The following is a 14,468-nucleotide window of genomic DNA, read 5'->3' as shown; positions in this document are numbered from 1 at the left end:
TTTTTTTCTCTTTATACTTATCATTTATAAAAGTAACTAAGATTAAATTAAATACCTATAATCAGTTAAAACAACAATTATTTTTAAATGCAACTCATATAAAATCTATCATCAAATAAACAGCCATTTTTTCTTTTTTAATCAACTAGTTGATTATAAATATCCTTATTGTGTCACCTTAGCATTTTAATATATTGCTTTGCTTATGTCAATATGAACAATATTATAAACCCAGAGAAGAAAAGTCTAACATTTTTCTTACCTTTATATTTTCTACATTTTCAAATTGCATGATCTAAATTAGTAACTCCATATTTTAACACTATTATGAAAATATAATTTATTACCAAAAAGAAATACCTCTCAGTGTATACCACAATTAATTTTAATATATTTTCAGAGGTGTACAATCATCACAAGAATGTAATTTTAGACGATTTCTGCAACCTTACAAACAAAACTTGTGCCCATTTATAGTCACTCTCTATTCCCACCTCCAGTCCTAGGAAAAAATTTGTTTTCTGTCTCTAAATGCTGACTTTCCCTATATTTCAGATAAATGGAATAATATACGTGCTTTTTGCACATCTTGTTTCTTTCAATGAACAAAATTTTTTGAAATTTGTCCATGTTATTACATGTATCGGTTCTTCATTCCTTTCTATTGCCAAATAATATCTCATTGTATGTATGGATATGCACATTTTGGTTATTCACTGACCAGTTGAACATTTAGTTTCTTTCCACTTTAGGTTATTATGAATAATGTGGCTATAAATATTATTGTGCAAATCCATGTTTGTATGTTTAATTTTTTTTGGATAGCTGCCTAGAAATGGAATTTCTTGATTATATGGAAAATCCATTTTGAACTGATCAAGAAACTGCCATACCGTTTTCTAAAATGGCGTTACTATTATTCTACTTTTTCACCAGAAATGTTAGCAAATTCCAATTTAATGCATCCTTGCCAAAACCTGTTAATGTATACCTATTTCTTATGAAAACCCTAAGCAAAGTAAAAATAAAAGGTGTCTTCTTCAAACTTATAATGAGCATCTGTAAAACACCTGCCTGTTACATCACACCTAAATGTAAAAGACTGAATTATTTTCCCCTAATATCAGGAACATGGCCAAGATACCCTCTCACCTTACTTCTATTAATTATTGTACTGGAGATACTATCTATCTAGTAGCAGGATAAGTGAAGAAAAAGGAATCAAAGCATGCAAAATCTGAAAGAAGTCAATGTCTTTTGAGTCAGATGACATGGTTTTTACAGAAACCCCTAGAATCTTAAAAAAAGCTAAAATAATCAAAAAGTGAGTTCAACAAGTTTACAGGATAAATTCACTATACAAAAATCTATTGTATTTCTATAAGCTATCAATGACATATCAGATATTAAAATTTTAAAAACTCATGCAAATTCACATAAAAAATATGAGATAATCAGGGATGAATTTGACAGAAATGTACAAGAATTTTACTTTGAAAACTATAAAACATTACTGAAAAACTTTGAGACATAAATTAAAAAATATGGTGTTCATGATGAAAAGATTTCATATTGTTACCATATCAATTATCCCCAAATTAATCTATAGATTTAAAGCCATTTCAATAAAAATTCCAGTGGAATGAGCTGTTTTAAATATTTTAAAATTCATATAAAATTCAAAGAACATAGAACAGCCAAAACAACTTTGAAGAGAAAATCTGTGTTGAGGACTAGCTATGTGAAAGGAAGACCAATGTTAAAGCTGGAACACTCAAGATGATGTGGTATTAGCATATAGAAATATAGATCTATAGAGTATAAAAAGAGAGACCACACATAGACCTAGCTGTGTATGAGTGTACTTCAAAAGTTTATGGAAAGATTTTTATTATCTTTTAATTCTACTTTTCAACAAACTTTATAAAGTATCCTTGTATGTTGTGATGTTTCATTTTATCTGTCAACCTGACTGGATTAAGTAATTCCCACTTACCTGGTAAAACATTTTTTTCTGGTTGTACATGATAAGGGTGTTTCCAGAAGAGATTAGCATTGGAATCAGCTGACTGAGTAAAGAAGATAATCCTCACCATTGTGGGTCCTTCTGAATAAAACAAAAAGAGGGAGGAAGGATGAATTTATTCTCTCTTCTTGAACTGGAACATCCATCTTCTCCTGCCCTTGGACACCCAGAGCTTCTGGTTTTCAATGCTTACAACTTGGACGGAATTATACCGCTGGCTTTTCTTGTTCTCCACTTTGAAAAAGGCAGATCGTGGGACCTCTCAGGCCTCCATATCAAGTGAGCCACTTCCCATATTAAATAGTCTCTTACATATCTATACATAGCCTTTTTATTCTGTTTCTCTGGAGAACCCTAATGATTATTACAAATTTTGGTACCAGGAGTATGGTGGAAGAGGCCACTTTTGTTGGGGGTGGGAATACCTCTTCCACTAGTGGAAAAAAAAAAAAGACATCAGAATTTAGGGAGTTTAGAATTTAGGGAATCAGAATTTAGGGACTCAGTGTTTCTAGATTCATTAGAGTCTTTATACATCTTCATACATCTTCATCCAAACTTCAAAAGGATCCCATTCTTTCCCAAACAATGCCCTCACGTTAACAGTTATAATTCAGTCAGCCACAGGATAATGCCTTGTGTTTGATTTTTAGCAATTCCATCCCTGCAGCTACAGGAGAGAAAGCCTTTCTTTAGGGCAAGCTCTTAGGTCATTTAAGCAGTGCTTTAACTAGAAATTCAAATTTCTGGGCTCATTTTTTTCTTTCAACACTTTTCCCAGTAACATTAGGAACAACCAACCAATGTCATTATATTTACGTTTTCCCAAAATGTTTGAAACTGTCATAAATGGAATTATTTAGCACCTTTCCTCCTGCAAGTGGTTTATTAGGAGTGTCCAATACAGAAGTATTGTGTATCTCTAAGAACATTTCACACCATAGACTACCAGTGCCTCTTTAGTGTTTTTAAACCTAATCAGATTATAGAGCAAATTCCAGGAACTCCAAAATCAATTTGTAAAAAAACTCAATATTAAAATTCTGTTTTTTTCTAGAACCACTCCTGGTACCAAAATCTGCATAAGTCAGGGTTCTCCAGTGAAACAGAATCAGTAGGATACTCAGATTTAAAAAAAAAAAAAAAAGGTTGTTTTTGAGAAAGAGCCAAAGCAATTTAGTGGAGAACAAATAGTTTTTTTCAATAAATACCACCAGAAAAAATTGGATATACATATGCAAACAAACCAAAAAACTACCTCTATCCATTCCTTGTAACATATACAAATATTGATTCAAATGTAGCAGATACCTCAATGTAAAACCTTAAACAATAAAACTTCTAGAAGAAAGCACAGAGACAATCTTTGTCACATTGGGGTGAACAAAGATTTCTTAGGTACGAGACTAAAAAGCACAATCCATAAAAGAAATATTGATAAACTGGACTCCATCAAAATTAAGAACTGCTGCTTTCTATAATACATTTTTTAAACAGTATAAAATCAAACCACTGACTGGGAGAAAATATTTTTGAATCACATATCTAATAATGTACTTTTACCCAGGATATGTAAAGAATTCTCAACAATCAATAATAAGAAACAGACAACCAATTAGAAAATATCAGTGAAAGTAGTATTCCATTGTATATACATGCCACATTTTCCTTATCCAGTCATCCATTGTTGGGTAGTTAGGTTGGTTCCATATTTTGGCTGTTGTAAATAGAGCTGTGATGAACATGGGAGTACAAATATCTTCTCAACACGATGATTTCCATTCGTTTGGGTATGCATGAGCTTGGAGAAAATTATGTTAAGTGAAATAAACCAGGCACAGAAAGAGAAATACCACATGTCCTTATTCATAAGTGGGAGCCAAGGAAGAAAAAAAGAAAGATCATAATAAAAAGTTGAACTTTCAGAAGAAAAGAACAGAGGGGAGGAGAAGGATGGTTAGGGAGTAATTGGGTAAAGGACACAAAGAGTAATTATGATTTTTAATGATGAACATGCTAATAATATTGATTTGATCATCACATCCTGTACACAAATACTGATAGTCAACTCTGTACCCCATTAACATGTATAATCAAAAATAAATAAATAAAAACTTTAGGAAAACAAAAAAAAAGAAAATATCAATGAAAGCAGAACAACAGAAACAATGAAAAATGAACCTGTGTTACTGAAGAAGAAATATGGATGGCAAATAGGCACATGAATTGTATTAGACCACATATAGCATTGGGATTTTTAACAATCTGAAAGGCAAGAAAGTGTATTCTTTTAAAATTGCATAAACTTGGCAGTGTTTGTAGAATTAATTGTATAAACTTTTATATTAATATTATTCTCTAGCAATATTATATTATTCCTGTGCATCTGATCATTTCTATTTTTTAATAGTCCATGATTTGTACTGTTTTGCAAGTTTGAAAACAGAGTTATGCAAATTTATTTTAGTGTGGAAAAGAACAGCTAAAATCACTTATTCATTTCAAGACCTTTTATTTTCTGTACTTTTCTCTACAATTGATATATTTAAATAATTTTATTTGGTAAGATTTAAATTATGTTTTTATTTAAAAATAGCATTCTAAATATATACCAATATTATTATTTATTTTATGGAAAACTTAATGATTTTATTATATTCTAATATGTAATCTACATTGCAATAAAAACATTTTTTTCAGAATATACAACCCAGTATTTCTCTTATGTTCAAATTAACAAAAATAGAACTCACTTTTTTAATTAAAATATTACCAATATAATCTCTTTTCATAAGCACTATCAATGATAGTGATGTCTAAATACCTCAAGTTTTCAATTTGCACTCTAAGTCAAAAATCTTTATTTTTGATAAACAGGTTTTCAGGTGTGTAACTAATGAAAATTTTAGGTTGATATTGTCACACTCGTTAAAATATTTTAGCACTCATCAAGATCTTATACTAACATATTCCAGGATTTTTTTTTTCCAATTTAATATTCTGTAGAAACAAAAACACTCTCTTTCTAATGAGTCATAACAATTTGGAAGGAAATCATCAATAAAATCAGAGCCTGAGGAACTACTTTTGAATAGTGTGCTATTTCACAGTTAATGAAATACACTTGCTATGCAAACCAAAGTACAGCAATTATAATGCTGGGTAAATGCTTCCTGTGAATTACAATCATGAAAACATTATTTTCTACTTTTTTTTTTCCCCATTGGCCTTGAGACTAAAAGAATTTTCTCACTAACATGCATTGCCCATGTATTATACTCACTGAACATGTATAACATTTATGATTTCTAAAATTTATCGTGAATGAATTTTCTGTCTTTTTTCTTTAGCAGGTAAATTCATTGGTCATGAGAACAAAATAGCATGCTTATAATTTTTTTTTCTTAACACCAGCACATGCTATACTTTTAATCTCTACTTAAAAATACACTGATGGAAACAGAAAATTATGTTAGAGGCAAAAAGGAATAGCAATCACAACAGTATCTAAGATTTCATAGACATTAGACTAATTCCTTCTGTTCCTATTCAATTAGGAAACTACTGTTGTGTGAGAATCTAGATGATTACTATAAAATGATCAAATCTCAGATCAAGCAATAAAAAGCAAGTTAATCTTTAATAATTATATTTTACAGAGTAATATTTACTGGAGAGATTTTGTTAAAAAAAAAATAGAAAAAAGAAAGAAAAAGTACCAAAGAGAGGTTAGCAGGTTATTTTACTACTTATATTGCTTAATTGCTTTGCTTAATAGAGTACAGTGCCACGTACTTCTCAGGACATAATTGTTATAATTGTCAACGTGTAGTACTAATAAAGCCCTAATCTTCCATCTGTTTTATAAAGATGTAGACTTCAATATTTTAAAAATAATTAAATTATCATATGCCCTCTAATACATATGTATCAAAATTGCCACACATTTTATTATCAAGGTTAAATGCAGCCTGCCTAGATATGGAAACTGTTTTCGTGATTTGAGGACAGAAATTGCCTCTACTGACCTTAACCTTTTTTAAAGTATACACACGTATTGCAACTTAACAACATAATGAACTAACACTTAAAGGCTCTAATTGACATGTTTTTAAAGAGTGAATGAATTGTAGTGAATCAGACCCTGAGTAATTTAATCTGAATCGACTGTTTTCATCAGTTCGAAAAAAAATAGACTTTATTATGAGAACTCAACTTAAAATTGCCTAGAAAAGTATAAGCTGTGAATTTCTATAGAAGACCCTATTTTTCATGTTTATTAAAACGTTTAGGCTAAAGCATAATAAATATTTGTGATAGATTTATTAATTTACTGTTCTTTAATTTAATAAGGTGATATATTGATAAATATTAGCAATTTCAATTAAGGACCAAACCTTAAGTTGATGACTTATAGGAATAATGTCTATTTACCTTTTCTGTCCTTTTTTTCTAATTTCTCTCCGTCATTGCTGAGTAATTGTTAAAGACTTAATTACCAAGCGACGCTGTGATGAAGAATAAAAGCCTCAGGACTGAGAGTAAAACATGTTCAATTTCTTCTAAAACAGGCAATACCTCAGAGCTACCAAATTGAGGAAGAAAACTGCAATGATCTATAATGTAAAAAATTAGCCTAATTTCATGTGAACATTAATATTATTTTCTCACATTTTTGAATGGTTCATTATTTTAAGGTTAATACTTTTTAAGTTCCAAAGAATACCATGGAAATTGATTTTTCCCCCTAATTTCCTCTTTTGAAAGAAAACCATTCATGTACAATGATACTTATACTTCTGACAGGTCCTATTTAAGTTTAAGAGAAATTGATTATTCAGTGTATGTAAAAGGTTCCATTTAACATAGCAACTCTTTGATTATAAAAGGAAACTTAAGCAATATCTTGTCTTTTCAACTCTCTGGAGTCTGTAGAAGGTTTTTTTTTTTTTTTCCTTCTGGCTGGCGTGTGAACGTTTTTTAACAGAACAGTTCCTATTAATTCTGGTTCCCAATAACTGAATTTTAGTGGCTGCTTTAATTCTAAAACGTCTTATGAAACTAAAACCCAGTTATGTTAACTGGAAAATAAGGGAAATCACATTATGTCCAAAATCGATTAGATGGAAATACGGTCATAATTGGACCTGCATTTGTTACAACATGCAGGCTATAGCGGGTGTCATGTGAGATTCATTCAGTATAACACAGCTTTATACATAATCTCACTAATTTTTATTCTAAGCTTTATTCAGGCACACAAACGGTTCTTGAAGCTTCTTAATAGATATAACTTATTTTACTATATATGATTTCAATAGGACCAGCATTTTATAGAAAAAAGTAATGATAAACTATTATCCCTAACATTATCTTACCCATGTTTTGCTCATCCCAGCAAATTTTATCAGAATTCTGAAGGGAAAAACATGTATAACTTCAAGTTTATTGCATATATTTTACTGCGGCATGCAAATATATTTATACAATTGAAAAAAAGCAAGCAGAATATTTTATTTTTGCACTTAATTCCTTCAGAATTCCATGAAATTTCACTTGGAATATTTCAGATCTCTATAGAGCAGACACAGCAATACCATTTTACTTTACCATCCTGGATGGCATTTTGCTTCAAACCTAATGCTTCATTGTTAAATAAGTGAATGTCTGGACACAATTTTAATTACTATTCTTCCACAGATATATGAACTCATTAAAGGAGCAAATACTCTCATTAAATTAAGCAGACTTAAAAATAATACTTGCTCCTACTTGATCCCCTTGTCATAGCTTAAGTAAATTATCACATGGTGATAAAATAGCATAAATCTTGAAGTATTGTGTTCAAAAATATTAAGAAACATAGACCTGATAACCCCACATTTTTTCAGCAGAATTGTCGATGAATCTTCTGTAGCAGGTCATTTGAAAATCGAGAGATGGAATTTGAGATACCTTTTTGCATCACGAACTAGATGGCAGCATGGGAGAGTGTATGTTCTCTTTCCTGTGATTCTGGGTCTTGCTGAATTGGAGAGTTTACCTACCACCACTGGAATGAAAGCTGGAATGACTATTGGATATCAGGATTCCTTGTGCAACTGAGCAAAAAGGCAAAAATAAGACGCTGTGTTATAAGGCAGGTGGTCTTGACTGCTGAGGGAAAAGAAGGTGAGCAAAGGTGCAATGGAAACCAGAAGTATATATAAAATCTTAGAAATTCTCTGTAGCACCTCTTGTACTTGTCCACAAGATTTAAAATAATAAAGTCCTAATACACCTCCATATAGGCATCACAAAACCAAAAACAAACAAACAAACGAACAAACAACAACAACAAAAACTCTCTGTCTCTCCTTTTCTTTAGTAATAAGATTTAATTCACACTACTGGGCAACTCACTGATAGTAAAAAATGCACAGAATAGTAGTAGAGGAAGAGGAGAGAAAAGCCATAAAAGCCCCTCACAATTAGCTTGAGAAATGTAAAAACCCAAGGTCATAAAACATATTCTATTTGTTGTTGTGCCATATAAATTTACATATTTCTAATAATTTATTTTTTAAAAAATATTGTATTTCCTTCTACTCTGTATAAAATGTCATAATGGGATGAAAATTAGTTTATTTAAAATTTTAGAAGTATATTTCTGGACATAATAACAAACTAGAGAAGGAATGGCCATGAGAGTCAGAAATCTGAAGCATGAAAGCTGATGATGGCTTAGCTGATGTTGGAGCTTGGACTGCAGTGTCTTCTTTTGAGGATTTTTAACATATTTGGGTTTTTATGGGATATCCTACTTAGGTTAGGGGGCATCATTTAAGGATGTCTAAAAATTGGATGAAATGGTTATATGTGTGTGTGTGTTGAAATGAATAGATATGAAGTATAAGGAGAATTTTGTAGTTTTTTTTAAAATTTTTAATCTTCTTTGGCCTTTCACATTTCCATTTGAGAAACTTTTTTTTTTTTATCAGTGGATAGTATTGGTAAGAATATAATCAAAATGTTCTGCTTTTCTCTCTTCAAGTGAGATGGCCATGACTAAGCTAAGACAATCATCCAATCTCTCTCAAGATGCTGAATCTCAAATGGAGTGCTAGAAAAAATAAATAAATAAAGCGGCAGAGTAGTATTCCATTTTGTGTATATACCACATTTTCCTTGTCTAGTTGTCCGTAGATGGACATGAAGGTTGGTTCCAACTCTTAGCTATTGTAAATAGAGCTGCAATAAAGATGGGAGTACAGGTGTCCCTTCGACATGATGATTTTCATTTCTTTGGGAATACACCCAGCAGTGGGATTGCTGGATCCTGGATCCTATGCTAGTTCTACCTGTAGTTGTTTGAGGAACCTCCATTCTGCTTTCCAAAGTTTCTGCACTAATTTACAGTCCCACCGAGAGTGTAGAGGGTTCCACTTTCTCTGCATCCTCACCAGCATTTGCTATTCTCTGTCTTTTTGATAATGCCCAGTCTAACTGACATGAAATGATATCTCAGTGTAGTTTTGATTTGCATTTCTCTGATGCTTAGTGATGTTGAACTTTTTTTTTTTATGTGTCTGCTGGCCATTTGTATATCTTCCTTTGAGAAATGCCTGTTCAGCATACTACTCTGTCATAAAAATGAGTGAGATTCTGCCATTCTCAGCAACATGGACAAATTTAGAGAAAATTATGTTAAGTGAAATAATCCAAGCACAGAAAGAGAAATACTGCATGCATGTCCCAATCATACACGGGAGCTTAAAAAAGCAAGCAAACAAACAAACAAAAGACAAATACAATTATCACAAAAATTTGTTGAAGTTTCAAAAACAGAGAACGGAATTGAAGCCACCAGAAGTGGGAAAGGGGGAGGAGGAGGAGGGTTTAGCAAGAAATGGTAAAGGGCCACAAAAAAAATGATTACATTGTGTAATGATAAATATAGCAATAAAAAAAGAAAAAAAGGGAAAAAAGCAAATAGGATGTAAGATGCCCTTGCGGACTACATTGCCCTAGGTTGCTTCAGGTCTTCCCATGGTTCCTGCTTTGGTTAGTCTTGAGCTCCCCTCTCTCCATTATTATCAACTACTGTTTAACTTCAACACATTTATTTTTACTTAACTTGTTCAAATGTAGTTTCTGGTGTTTGCAACCAAATAAGCCAAACTGATGATACTAAGGAGGCATTGATCCATTTGTATTTTACTATAGTGTTGGTATTTTTTTCCTAACAGGAACTAATGTCAAATTATATTCAATACATTTTTTCAGCTGTGAATAAAGACTCTATAGACTTTTCCTCTCACACATTAATATAGTGATTTTTGTTGATATTTTGAAAAGGTATTCTTGAAATTATTTCCATTGTTTTGTACTGTTTTATGTTTTACTGATTATTCATGAATATTAGAATTGTTTGTAGTTTTTTTAAAAGCATTGCTGTTGTATTTGTAAGGTTTTGTTATAAATGTTTTCTATTCATGTATAGCTAAAATATCTCTACATTATCTTGATTAAATGCCATTGGAGTTGACTCTTCCTGAAGATTTGATCACAGTCACCTTGTTACATATAAATTTGGAACTTATTTTTGAGTGAGACCTGTTCTATTAATTTAACTTCTCAGATATTCATCCTACTTATAAATTCTTTCTGAATTCAAATTTGAGAATTGATATTTTCCTAAAATGTCATATAATTGAACCCTTAAATGAAACTTTAGAAATTCTATATTCGATTTACCAAATTTTATTCTAAACCCCAAGCAGTTTCTCATGTTAATATTTTAAAACCTAATCCTTTTTATTATGAAAACCAAAACAGCAACACTGAAAAAAATTAAAAATGTTATATTTTAACAAAATTATTAAAGCATTCTTAGAAATTCATATTACAAATTTTAGTGTATCTCAACACTACCTGAAATTAGATATATTCAACTATTTATTGATTACCTCTGTGTTCCAGCCCTTTTCTCATTTTTGAGACAAAACAGTGAATAAATCTGACAGAATTTCCTAATTTCAAAAGCTTACATTTGTTTAAGAAAAATAAAAAAGGAGTCCACAGTTTAGATATATTCCAAGTCCAGCCATCCACAGCCATGCAGCCCAAACATAAGTCATCCTGATTTTCCTGAAACATTATTTCTAATCCTAAATGAAACACAAAAGGTAAGCATTAAGTCCTTGTCAGCATGATTCATTGAAATTATACCAATTAGCTGTAGACAATCAGCTTAAACAGCTCTGCCTGCCTTAAAGGGAATGTTAACATATGACAGCCAGTCACAATAAAGAGTCAAAACATTTTCTTCTCAATTCTTTATAAACTGTGCTGTAATTGCTGTAAGTGAGGCTTCCTACTGTGTTTGGTTTGAGGTCTCTCAGTTCTCAAATTGCTCCTTATAGGCACAATAGACTTTTAAATTTTTTTCTAGTTGATCTGATTTTATTTTTTAAATGGACAGTAAAGAAGCAATGGAAATGGACAATAAAGAAGCAAATAAGTGAAACATGTAGTAGTTAAACAAAAATACATGCTATGATGTAAGGGAGAGAAAGAAATAGCAAGTATTACCAGATGAAGTGGTCAGCAAAAGCCTCATTGAGAAAATAACAGTTGAACAAAAACCCGAGCAAGGCAAGTATGCCAGCAATCGAGGTTTCCAGGGGAAGAAGGCTTTTTGGCAGAGGGAACTACATGTGCAAGAAACAGTCCTAAGGCAGGGGCATGTGTGCCTTGCATGTATGAAGTATAAAGAGGTAAAAATAGGTAAATATATTGTATATCGATAAATTCAAATAAAATAAGAAATGAAAAAAAAAAGAATTGTTATAATGTCTTCAGGAATCATCTCCATTTCAACCTAAAAAAAAAAAAAAGACTTCAGATAAAAGACTTAGGAAACAGTTATCATGAGATGAGCACAAAGAGGACAAAGGAAAGGTGTTCACAGAAGGCATAGCGCTGCTGTCCGTCTTGACTTTAAGTTATACTCTGAGCACAACGCAAGGCCATTTGTGCGGAGAGAATGACATCTCTTGATTTAAATTTTAAAGTTATTACCCTGAATGCTGTGTTGAGTTTTTTTTTAACGTGTTTTATTTCTATTCAATTCAATGTTAATTCAAAATGTCAACTATGCTTTAGAATGCAATATTAAGGGACAAGTTTGAGGAAAATAAGGCAGATTTGTTAATACATTTTTAAAAATTATTTTTAAATAGTTAAATTACACTGATACTAATAGACTTCCTGAAATTTTAAGATGAACACAAACTTTGAAAAATCTCTATGGTGATGGACAGTGTTTCCAAAAATGCTTTTGATTACAGTTCTTCTCTTTTCTTTAATTCATCTTAAATAACTATTTTATTTTAAAGATAGTTGACCACAGGACACGACTCTTACAAAGAACACAGATATTATTTGAATATCATAAATTTTAAGAAAGGTTGAGAGAAAAATCTCTAAAATATTGGTAAAATCAAAAAAGAAACCTTACATTAATTGATATTTGCATAAACAACACATGAATACAGTTATCAATCAGAATGCATGTTTTTGAACATGAACCTAACTTGGAATATTTAATATATTTATGTAAGTATATATATTTTAGATGTACTTCATCATTACAAAAGTCAGTTAAATTTCTGACATTATTGATGTTTTCACTTGAAAGTACTAATGTTTTCTATAGAAAATTATATTTAGGGCTGGCCAGTTAGCTCAGTTGACTAGAGTGCCACCTTGTAACAGCAAGGTTAAGGGTTTGGATACCCCTACCGGCCAGCCACCAGAAAATGTAAAAATAAAAGGCTAAAGGTATTTACTTTCGAAAAATAAAATCGTAAAAAGGCATGGGTATTTTAAATTCTACTTATATAAAATGTGATATTTAGTAAAGTTTATTTGTTATCATGTATGTGGTATTAAAGTTAAAAAAATTGCAATTAAAAATTATATTTACTTGACATCTTATGCCATTCTTATCACATATGATTTTTTATCCACAATCTTTAAACCATAATATAATATATTATATATATTTCTGTTATAAATTTCTGTATTATTTTATTGTAGTCTAAGTACATACTTCATATTCTTCTTTTGTTTTAAATTTATTAAGGCTTCTTTTATGACTCCAGATATGGTATTTCTTAGTGATTGAGCCTTGTACCTTTGAGAAGAATATGCATTATGCTGTTGTTGGGTGAAATGATCCATAAATGCCAATTAAGCAAAATTGCTTGTTAACATTTTTAGATACCCTATACCCTTGGTTATGTTTTACCTACTTGTGCCAAGAAACCTGAAGGATTTGAGATTTTCTCCACTTGTAAACTAATCAGTTAACATGGCACAGCTTCATCGACACAGAAGAAACAAGACACTTTGATCTGCTTTTACTCATTTTAGTTTTTTAGGGCTTCCTTAACAAAGTTCCAGCATCTGGGTAGCTTAATCAATAGAAATGTATTGTTTCACAATGCTGGAGTTTGGGTGTCTTAAATCAAAATGTCAGCAAGGTTGGTTTTTCTGAGGGCTGTGATATAAGGAACTGTTCCAGGCTTCTCTCCTTGGCTTGTAGATGGCCTTTCCTACGCCTCCTTGTATCATCTTACCTTTATATATGTTTGTATCCAGATTTCTGCTACTTGGAAGGACACCAGTCACACTGGATTTTGGCTCACCTTAATGACCTCACTTTACCTCTACGAAGACTCTATCTCCAAATAAGGTAACATTCTGAGGTACTAGGAGTTAGGACTTCAACACATAATTATTTGGGGGGGTGGGGTTAGGGGGTCCCAATTCAACAAGTAAAACTCGGCATGTCTCACAGGAGCAAAACAGAAAAGTCCAAGTGGTTGCTTCAGTAATGGGCAGTAAAAAAACCTAACTGACATTTGCCCCAGAAAGAAATATTATATGCCTTATGGAGAGTAAGTGAGCTTGCTCTTTGCTATGGAGGAAGATACTGTCTCTATATTCCAAGGGTGTTCATTAGGTAATCATCCTTGAAAAGATACTCCAGAACACGTAGACTTCTTGTCTGTGTATCTGCAGGAAAGAAGTACAGAAAAATGTGAGCCTCATAGACACTTGTCTCCCAAGAATTGATACCCTTCATTTCTTTCTCTTTTCTGTACTTTTCTTTCCTGTGCTTTTAAGATGCTTATTTTCTATCCTGTGTTCTCTAGGACCTAATAACTATTCTTTTAAAAAGGAAGTGTGGACAGATGACTCATCTGCAAGAGAAAAAAGGTTTTTGAAAATGGGACAAACAAAATTTTTTATAAGTCTTTTTCACCAATATTAGTAAAAAGCTTCAGCCATCTGGGCAGGAAATCTTGTTTCATTGATCAGAAAAAACATGTGGATACAGATAGTCTTTAGTAAATTAGTGAGCTTGTATTATTGTACCTGTCACATGGCTAAA

This window comes from Cynocephalus volans, chromosome 7, assembly GCF_027409185.1.
Source record: "Cynocephalus volans isolate mCynVol1 chromosome 7, mCynVol1.pri, whole genome shotgun sequence".
Lineage (NCBI taxonomy): Eukaryota > Metazoa > Chordata > Mammalia > Dermoptera > Cynocephalidae > Cynocephalus > Cynocephalus volans.
This window is presented reverse-complemented; position numbering follows the sequence as displayed.